Raw genomic sequence first — 10,599 nt, 5'->3', positions numbered from 1 at the left:
TGCTCGGTAACTTCTTTTCCTTGCCGAGGTGGTGGTCCCACCTCCAGCAAAGCCTCCTGAGATGTAGTTAATGATCCCCTTGGATGGGGGTGTTTCGACCTGTTTATGTCTGCTATCCCTTTCTGCTTCTCTTTCTGTATCTCGCTGCTTTCTTGACGAGATATATTTGTCTAAGAGCCCTTGCCTGGCTAATCTCTCCAGTAGGTCTTTTGCCACGATGCACTCGTCTGTGGTATGGCCGAACTTTTGGTGAAAAGCACAGTGTTTGCTTTTATCCACGTACTTCTGATCTTGGTATGATCCTGCTCGGACTGGTGGTTTGATCAACTTGTTGTGCAGGATCTCTTTGATTATATCCTCCCTTTTTGTGTTGAATTTTGTGTACGTGTCGAATTTTGGCGCTAGTTTGAATGGTTTTCTAGAGTCTTTGCTTATGGGCCGATGAGGCCTCTCTTCTTCCTTCTTCATCGGCTTTTCGCTCCTCCGTGCCTCCCTGAGTTCTTCGATTTTGATCTGGCCCGGGGCTTTTTCTCGAAATTCCTCTAGTGTCTTTGGTTTTGCCACTGCGATTGCTTCCTGGAATTTCCCGAGGCGAAGGCCGCTTTTGATGGCATGCAATTGCACTTCAGGGTTAAGGTCGGGGATCTGCATTGCTGCTTCTGTGAACCGCATCATGTATTCCTTCAAACTTTCGTGTTGTCCTTGTTTGATCGTGCTGAGGTAGTCTGAGTCCCGCACATAAATTTTAGAAGCTGCAAAATGATTAATAAATAATTTGGCAAATTCATCAAAGCTTGTTATTGAACCTGCAGGGAGGTTAGAAAACCATAATAGGGCGGCCCCGTCTAAGAAAGTAGGAAAAGACCGGCACAAGATGGGATCGGAGTCGCTATTAAGAAACATCATTGATTCAAATTTCGTGACATGGATTTTAGGATCTCCGATCCCCTTGTACGGCGTTAGGGTCATTGGAAGTGTAAAACTTTTGGGCATTTTAAAACTCATTATTTCTTCTAAAAAAGGATTCGTTCGTCGTCGTGCCATTTTGGGGATAGTTTCCCCTGTCTTCACGTTAGATTCTGACTGACGTTCTTCATGCTGATCTGTGTGTATTTTCTTATTGGCCTTCTATTCGTCATTTTTCTGCATCTCTGCCAATTGCTCGGCCATCCGCTGGTTTTCCGCAAGCAGGGCGGCGTTCGCAGCTAGGAGGTCGGCATTGGTCGGATTGGTAGAAAGCGTCACTGAGTGGTCCGTCATGGCTTGGTCCCTGAAGAAAAAGTAGAAAGCAGGGTGTTACGTCGTTAGCCTCAGAAACTTAAAGAGCGAGGTGGGGTTCGAGCCCCACGGTGGGCGCCAAATGTTCGTGCAAGGATGCGCGGCTCCGTGCTATACGTCGGCTTCCGTTGGTCGATGAAAGAGACTTTGTTCTGCCGCGGAGAAACGCCAAGCTTGAGCGCGAACCGGGCGGAGAACCTGCAAAAAGGACTCCAACGATCAAGTTAGTGGAGAGTAGTTATAAAACAGAGTATAAGCGTAGGAAGTGTGTACGAGTGTATTCAAGTGTTGCCTTGGCTATTTGAGTTGGTGACTGCCGTTTTATAGAGTTGTAGATTGATTTTATTTAATGGTTTGTTAGAGTGGATTTCGGCTTTAATCGAGATCCTTGGGATTGTTATCACATCGTGATTATCTGATGCTTACTTGTTTAACGTGGCTGACGTGGCCGAGATATAGGGTGGCAGTTCCGAGTTATAAGGTACGGTACATATATATATATATATATATATATATTGAAAGATTAATTGAAATATGTACATTTTTTTTATAAATTAAAAATATAAAATACACACAAATATTTCAATTATATTTAGTTCATAGATTTATTATGATCTCGACTTATCAAGCTGTCATGAGCTAGCTAACTCACTTCTAACTCATGAGTTCTTATTATTAAAACTAATTAAATAGAATTAAACGATAAATATTAATATTTTCAATTAATATGGGAAAAATTTATAACGACCTATAAAAATGTTATTGTATAATGATAGACAAATTAAAATCTCCTAGATTCTATAAATTAAAAACTTAGTTTCAAAATTTTAGAAATTAAAATTGGACCATTTTTGCAAATTTAAATATAATTGTTATTGATATATATAAGGTCATATTTGTCATTCCATGGCAACCAATAATATGTCATGCAATTCACTTTTATATATATATATATTTATTTATTTATTTATTTATTTATATATTCCCTTCCTTTTTTCCCCATTTCATTTTCATTCTCCGTTTCTTGCAAAGCATCATTGCTCATAATCTGTGTGGGTTTGATTCAGCCAAATCAAATCATGCATTCATTTTGCTCGCATCATTCCCCAACCACTTTGATTTTCGAAAAATGTTACAATATAATTTGTAATTAATAAATAAGAGAAAATTTCACTCTCTTTTCTTGAGAAATATTAAAATGATATTTCTCTTCTCATTATTTGTAAAATGTACATTTTTCTCTTTTATAACTTTTAAAAAATTTTTTCTTTAATCTATTTTAAATTTTTTGTGTTAACTTTACCTATTTTTCAAGAAAAAACAAATTATTTTTTTACAAAAATACCATTTAATAAAAAATTTATTTTTTGATTAAATTTTATTTACTAAAATACCCTTTAATAAATTATTTTCTACTGATTAAATTATATTTTTACCAAACTATTCTTTTAAAAATTTTTTAATGATTAAAATATTTTTTTAAGTTACCTTTCAATAATTTTTTAATTATTAAATTATAATTTTGCCAAAATTTTCATTAACAATTATTTTGTAATTTACTATTAATTTTTTTTATTTCATTGTATATTATTTTAACGTTAAATTAAAAAAAATCTTACTACTGTTAATATGTATAAAAATTAATATTAATAAATAATTTATTTTCATAGAACTATTAAAAATTATTAACAACTTCATCAAAACTTAAAAATAAATCGAGCTGGATAAATTCAAATTTAAAAAATTAACATCTCATTCCTTCACATCTTTACAAATCAAGTTCCTTAATAATTAAAAAATTTTTTCAAGGGTATCTTAGAAAAAAATAATTTAATCATTAAAAAAAATTTTAAAAAATATTTTGAAAAAAAATACAATTTAATCAATAGAAATATAATTTGTTAAAGCATTTTATCACAAAAAATAAAATTTTTGTTAAAGAGTATTTTGTAAAAATAATTTTTTTTTTGAAAAATGGATAGTTAATACAAAAAAATTTAAATGGATTAAAGAGGAGGTTTTTTAAAAGTTATAAAGGAAGAGAGTGTACATTTTACAAATAGAGGAGAGGAAAGTGTCATTTTAGCATCTTTCAGAAGAGGAGAGTGAATTTTTTTTTTCTATTTTTTAACTCAACGGTTAAGGATTAATTCGACTTAAGTAGATGAGTAATTTGACCTCTCAATTACTATATGTTGATTTATATATTTTTAAATAAAATAATTAGCCTTTTTCTATATCTAATCGAATGAGGTTTGAATTCTCGGTATTTAGTTAAAGAAGAATAAGTTTCTCCTACTCAGCTACACTTTCGAAGGATTTTTTAATTTAAATTAAATAAATATAAAATTTACAGAAATACATAAAATATAGAATAATTACTTAAATATACAATGCACTCTGGATATTATCACGTCGAAAAATAGGTATTGAGCACTTGAGATGCATTCAAAAGCTGATTAGGGTCTTAGTACCCGAGATACAGTCAAATGCGAAAACTGGGTCATAGCACCCGAGATATAGTAAGAGGCCAATTAAAGTTACAGTACCTGAGATATGTGTATTATGGTTTAAATGTCTCTGCACCTTAGATATCCTACAGAAAAACTCTATATATATTCTCCCATCCTTAGCCATATCCTCACACTTCATTCTTTTTCTCTTCTCTCTCTTTTTATCCTTCAACTTTGTTCGCATAGATAATAATCAGTTCTTTTTTGTTGTAATTTATCCCATGAGATAGTAAGAAACAGTGATGAAAGAGTGATTTTTGAGTCTAATTCAACTGTGATGTTACGCACTAACCGTGTTGATACCCTTCATGCGCTAAAGATGGTCATATTGAGTAACATGGGAAAATAGGTTCTAAGAAGGTTGGGCGGGTTGCATATAGATTTTTGCATGTGCTTCTGAGCTGTAGATTTACTGACAGGTTATTCTGCCTTGAAGGGGATCAACATGTAAAAGAAATGTTTGACATACATGTAAGGCTAATGCCACAATATGTGATGGAGTGGTATGCTTTGCGGTTCGTGACATGGTTGGTGGTGGTGAGTCATCCTCTTCGAATCCTTAAGTAGTTCCGCTGGATGCAAGACCAATCAACTTCGCCCAGCCTCGTGATAGTGACAAAGAAGACGACAACTAGGGCGATTCAGACTATGTTGCCGAATCTGGGTCGTCGAACGAGACTTCTTCCTCTTGCGAGTATGTGCCAGATACTCCCACCAGCGGTGGTGTTCAATTTCTCCTGCCTCCTCCTTTGTCCATTCCTCAATTGTCAGAAGTTTTAAGTCATTATCACACTTTAAATTTGGACACAATGCAACTGGATGATCCTTTTAATACCGGTTAAGTGGAGGGTTACAAGACCGATGGTTAGTTGGAATTCCGGGATGGTCATAAGTTCAGGAACCGTGATGCTGTTCTAATAGCGGTGAAGAACTACAGTATTCGAAGGAATGCAGAGTACAGAGTTCTAGAGTCAGATAGGCTTATATACCATTGTCGTTACAAGCAATTCACCAACAGTTGTCTATGGAATCTGCGTGTGGCACTACCTCAGAATTTGAACTACTGATGAATCCACATTTGATGATAAATTTTGGTTAGAATTGAGTGGATTTCATCATATAAATCTAAATTTATTCCCTTAAAAAGCATGCTTTTGTATTTTCTCCCTAAATTGTGCCTAATTGTGAAAACATGTTCTTTTGTGCTTAATTTAATCAATTTTATTCTATTTGTATCCCATTCGATGCTTTGATATTTTTTATAAGTGATTTCAGGTGTAATAGGAATGGATTGATAAGAATGGAATAGAAGCATGCAAGAGGGAGGAAACATGAAAAAATAAAGGAAAAAAGTATTTCAAAGTGTGCGTACGCACAAACTGAGAATTGGCTAGTGTACATACGCACAAGTACCAGCACGTGACTACATTAAAAAGTCACGTGACTCGCGAATTAAAGACTTTGGAGGCCCAAATCTGATGACCTAGAGCTCATATGGAAGGGGCAAACTAGAAGGAACCATAGGAGATCATTAGAGTAGAATTAGATAGTTTTAGGAAGCTTTAGGTTTAGTTTTCTCTTAGTTTTTTTTTCTCTCAACTTTCTTAAGTTTTTTATTAGGGTTTATATTACAAGTGCAATTTTTTATAAGTGGTTTCAGGTGTAATAGGAATGGATTGATAAGAATGGAATAGAAGCATGCAAGAGGGAGGAAACATGAAGAAATAAAGGAAAAAAGTATTTCAAAGTGTGCGTACGCACAAACTGAGAATTGGCTAGTGTACATACGCACAAGTACCAGCACGTGACTACATTAAAAAGTCACGTGACTCGCGAATTAAAGACTTTGGAGGCCCAAATCTGATGACCTAGAGCTCATATGGAAGGGGCAAACTAGAAGGAACAATAGGAGATCATTAGAGTAGAATTAGATAGTTTTAGGAAGCTTTAGGTTTAGTTTTCTCTTAGTTTTTTTTTCTCTCAACTTTCTTAAGTTTTTTATTAGGGTTTATATTACAAGTGCAATTTTCATTTTGATCTTGGATTCTAATTTACCTCCATTGTAAGTATCTCTTGATTTTCTTTTAATTACTATACTTGAGCTACATTTTCTTATAGTTAAAGATTTTGTTAATATGTACATATTTTTGCATTTTTGACTTCTAGCTGATGAACTAGATGGTTGTTGGTTATTATATGTTTGTTTGAGTTATTAGTGTTGATTTTGATTATTAGTGGTTCATAGTTTTTATCATTTCTCCAATTTTACCATGTTTTGTGACTATGCCCACCAAGTGTTTGTGGAAACTGGAAATGTCAATCTTGATTATGAAGTAAATTTCCACCTCTTGGCTTGGGGTAAATGAGCATATGGGATACTATAATTGTAATATCCGACATTTAGTGAAAATTCTTGGGTTGTTAGTTGTCCTTATTTCCACTAACGCTAGTTTTTTACTAAGTTAATTAGTAAGTTAGCTATGATTTGTGGATTAAGAATAATTATGCTCACTTGACTTACTCTTCGATGTTAAGGGTTGATTAGGTGAAATTAATCCATTATAATTATCATAGTTGTGGTTATGATAAGGAAGGGATTCCCTAACTCATCCCAACCCAAGGTTCTATTTTTGTTTTGAACCACAATCCAATCATTTTGAGCTTTACTTGTTCTTGCTATATTGATAGTTCTTTTACTCCTTTATTAGTTTATTAATTGTAATTTTGATTGTTCTTTTATTCCTTTAATTGTTTGTTTCATCATTGAAACCCCTTGATTTTCACAACCAAATTTATGCACTTGTGGTCACTAGTTCTTAGAGAAGATGACCCAGGATTCTACTTCCAGTTAAATTGGTTTGAATTGTAACACTTTTATTCTAAACTTCGATCACGGGTCGCTTTGTCAATTGGGACTATACATGCAATGCTAAATTCCACTTCCCTTGAGGGAGATATTTTCTAACCGACGATCCGGCTCGCACCAACTACTAGTATATTTTATTTGTTAGTTTTGATGAAATTAAAGGCTATTATGTTAAAAAATATCTCGGGTGATGACTTGGATGTTGTGACCCAATTTTTGCATTTGACCATATCTCGGGTGCTGAGACCCTAATCAATTTTTGAACGCATCTCGAGTGCTCAATACTCGTTTTTCAACGTGAAATGTATCCTGGGTGTATTCAGGATACGTCAGACTTTCGTTATATCATAGCTCAGAATCTCAGTATTCGAAATACGTCAATAATTAAATTCCTTTAGAATACTCAAAATATGGTACATCATGTATTTAAGTAATTATTCTATATTTATTTAATTTAAATAAAAAAATTTCACTTTCGAGTTGTTTGTTATTTTACTTTGATGAATTTAATTTAACTTTTAATGTTAATACAAATAGTAAAGATTGTTCGGAATTATAACGATCATGATGATCATTTCAAGAAATACACAATTTTTAGTTCACACGATAACATTGATCAAGACTAACTATTTTGAAGCATAAAATTTGTAGAATTAAATATCTGTCGTAGCCCAACTAATGAACTCAATATATTTTGATGACATATATTAAAATGAAAAAAATATTCATCAATTTAGATTGTTTTAGTGGTTAATTTATCAATTTACTTAAATAAGTTATAAAATTTTAATCTCGTCTTGTATATATAATAATTCATTGACTAGTAACAAATCTTTAAATAGAATTTTAATTCATAACTAAATAGTCTTTAGTACGTTGAGTTAGAAAATGTTGTAGAAAAAAAAATCTTAAACACCGAATATAGTCATTCACTTTAAACATGGTAGAACAATAAAGCTAGTAATCGTCACTCATTCAAATAACCACATGATGTCCTAACAATTTAAGAGATAAGCCTCAATGTAGTCTCTGAAGTTGCACTCGAGCCTCAAAGTAGTCCCTGAACTTGAAGTTCCTCAGAGTCATCCCCGAACTTGCACTCCGGGACTCAAAGTTATCCTTCCGGCAATTTCTGGACACGTGGCGCAACCAGAAAGCTTAGCTGGCAGCGTTGGTGACAGGTGGGACTCACAACGGCTGGCTGATGTGGCAGAGTAAACTCTTCCGACTCAATTTGGTCCCTCAGGTGAAGTTAAAACCCTAATCCCCAAATTTGAAGGCCATATTGTTCACTCTTCTCTCTTCTCGTCGGTGCTGTGTTCTTCTTTTCTCCCTCTCTGAAGCCCGTCGGTTATGGCTAGCACGAGCAATGCAGCTGGGAGCACGAACAACCCACGATCATTTGGAAGCATCATGAGGAGAATGAACAGAAACAGAGAAGCTCGTTTGCCAGAATGGTGTGCTTGCGGGTCGAGACCGGTGCTACGGTAGTCAGGGACGGATTCTAATCCAGAGAGAGCATTCCTAGTTTGCCCAAACTACAATGTAAGTATTATTGTTGTTGATTGCTGTATTTATGGATATAAATTTTGCTGATTGAATTTTCTTTGATGTGCAGACAGTGGGTAAGAAATGGTGTAGATTGTTTTTATGGGTTGATAAAGTTTTGGAAGATGCCATGCCATGTGATGATAGAACAAGACATTCAGTTGATGATGAAGAATGGAAGATGAAGAATGGAAGATGAAGATGACTTGAAAATTTGGTAAATTAGAAGGTGAAATTAGGGTTCTAAAAATGGGAAAAATTTTGATGTTTGTGTTCATGCTGCTGATTGTAATTGTTGTTCTTGTATTAAAGTTGGATAGACAGCAGGGTCAACTGTATCTAGCAAAAAACAAATGACATGCATGTTATATGCATTCCTTGTTCATGTACTTGTTCCTATCCTTTTGTTTGAAAGAAATGGAAATTAAAGTGTTTGATTATATGCATACTTCTGTTCCTGGACTTCTTTTCAATGAAATAGAAATGGACAGCACTTGAACTACTCTTAAGTTTGTAACAGAGGATAATATATAAACAAAAGGTTGAGAAAACTCAATTGAATAAAATCATAATTCATAATTCATATTGGTAATGTTTGATTCAAAAAAGGCATTATAGAGCCAAAACACCAAGTATATCAAAGTTGTTGACATATTGACCTGATAAAATTCAAATACTAAAATCCCAAACACTGGGACAATATTTTAGGCATTGTAAACAACATCAGCAAAATAGATACAAAAAAAACAGCCTGCTTTCCCTAAATATAATCATCCTAATCTTCATTTTTTGTGTCTGGGTGCCTTGAATCCAGGGTTGGGCACAAACTTCATGAAATTTGCAAGCCTTGTAGCAGTTCTCTGTGTTGCACCTTGCATAGGGTTAAGTGGGGAATTCCTTGATGTATGACTACTTCCTGGTGGGGTAGCAGCAGGTGGGGTGGTTATTGATGGATTGCTACTTCCTGAAGCTGGTTTTTCACAACGCTTGGCTAACTTTCTTTTTAGAGGGAGCTTTGGCGGCCTAACAGGTGAGGGTAGAACCTATCAGCCAAAAAATATAACATAGTTAGTAAACTAGGTAAGGATGTGAGTATGATAAATTTAAAATCATATAAGCTCGTGAACCTGTTGAGAGTCATCAGTTGCTTCCAAGGGTGGTTGACTTTGGTCAAGATTGATTTCGGTTGGGGCTTCTGGGACAGGGGCAGCAGAGTTGGCCTGACCTTCACCACCATTAGCAGCAGTGGGTTGTGCAGCGGCAGCCTCTGCAGCAGCAGCTTCTACAGCTACAGCAGCCTCTTCGGCAGCAGCTCTCTTTGGACAATTCCTTCTGGTGTGTTCTGCTTCGCCACAACAACGACATCGACCTTTTTTATATATTCTTTTCATCTTCGTCTTCAACTTCTTACTCCCACTTGGCTCCTCATCTGCATCTTTTCTTCTTTTTTTCTTAAGTGGTCCGGGCTTGTTTCTAAATTTTGGTGCTTGTGGTCTGTTATATGGTGACTTTTTTCATAGTGCTTGACCTGGAATTGGATTGATATGGAAGGCATATGTGTTATTATATGCTTCCATGGTCAACCACTGATGACAATAGTCCTCCGGTCTCTTACCAGCCCTTGCCAGTGCAACACACGCATGCACACATAGCATCCCTAAACAGCATTCACACAACAACGAAGACAACAATAGTAAGCCTACAACAAAGGTTGATAATGATAATAAGACTAAGACAATGAATTTAAAAAACATTACCACTCAATTGCCAGAAACCACATGTGCAGAGCCTCTTTCCCAAGTCCACAACCATGTTGGTCGGCCAGCCATGTACTTCGAACTTCTCATAATCTGCGTCACCAGACCACATCGGGACCCAATTTTTTTATTCCTTCTGTATCTTTTCTAACCTGCTGCGCTGTATAGGAGGTAGAACTCCAGTGTTCGAATTCAGCTTCACCTTGTTCCTAGCTATTGACCTCATTGCATACATTCTGACTTCTTCCAAGAGTGTGATAATAGGCTTGTTTCTTGTGATAGTCTCGGACGAAGAATACATCCAGTGTATCTGTATCAATATCCGGCAACTCATAAATCCCTCCACCATTGTAAGACATACTCCCATCAGCCTCTGTGATAAACGACCCTCCATGGTGAAATATAATGGTAATTAACGGATCATCCATCTGCCAATTTAAAAAAAATTCATTCATCACACCCATTGTTTGAAATCAGACATCACTACTAGTAATAGATTGGAAATGTGAAAGTATAGAATAATCAATTATTGTCCACTAATAAGAAATGAATAAACATTATTTTTCTCATTTCGGTAATGAATGAGAAAATTCTTCTCATTTATCCATGATTCACCATCGCTAAGTAAAGTAATTAG

General features: G+C 35.1%; 1 pseudogene; it reads left to right on the top strand.

Moving 5' to 3' along the window:
* Positions 1 to 4,315: 4,315 nt before the first annotated feature.
* Positions 4,316 to 4,858, top strand: LOC148581929 (uncharacterized; annotated as a pseudogene).
* Positions 4,859 to 10,599: the final 5,741 nt, after the last annotated feature.

The sequence above is a fragment of the Arachis ipaensis genome, chromosome B10 (assembly GCF_059453495.1).
Source record: "Arachis ipaensis isolate K30076 ecotype BB chromosome B10, ASM5945349v1, whole genome shotgun sequence".
In the NCBI taxonomy this organism is placed as follows: Eukaryota; Viridiplantae; Streptophyta; class Magnoliopsida; order Fabales; family Fabaceae; genus Arachis; species Arachis ipaensis.
The sequence above is the reverse complement of the archived record's forward strand: the minus strand, read 5'-3'. Positions and strand labels throughout refer to the sequence as shown.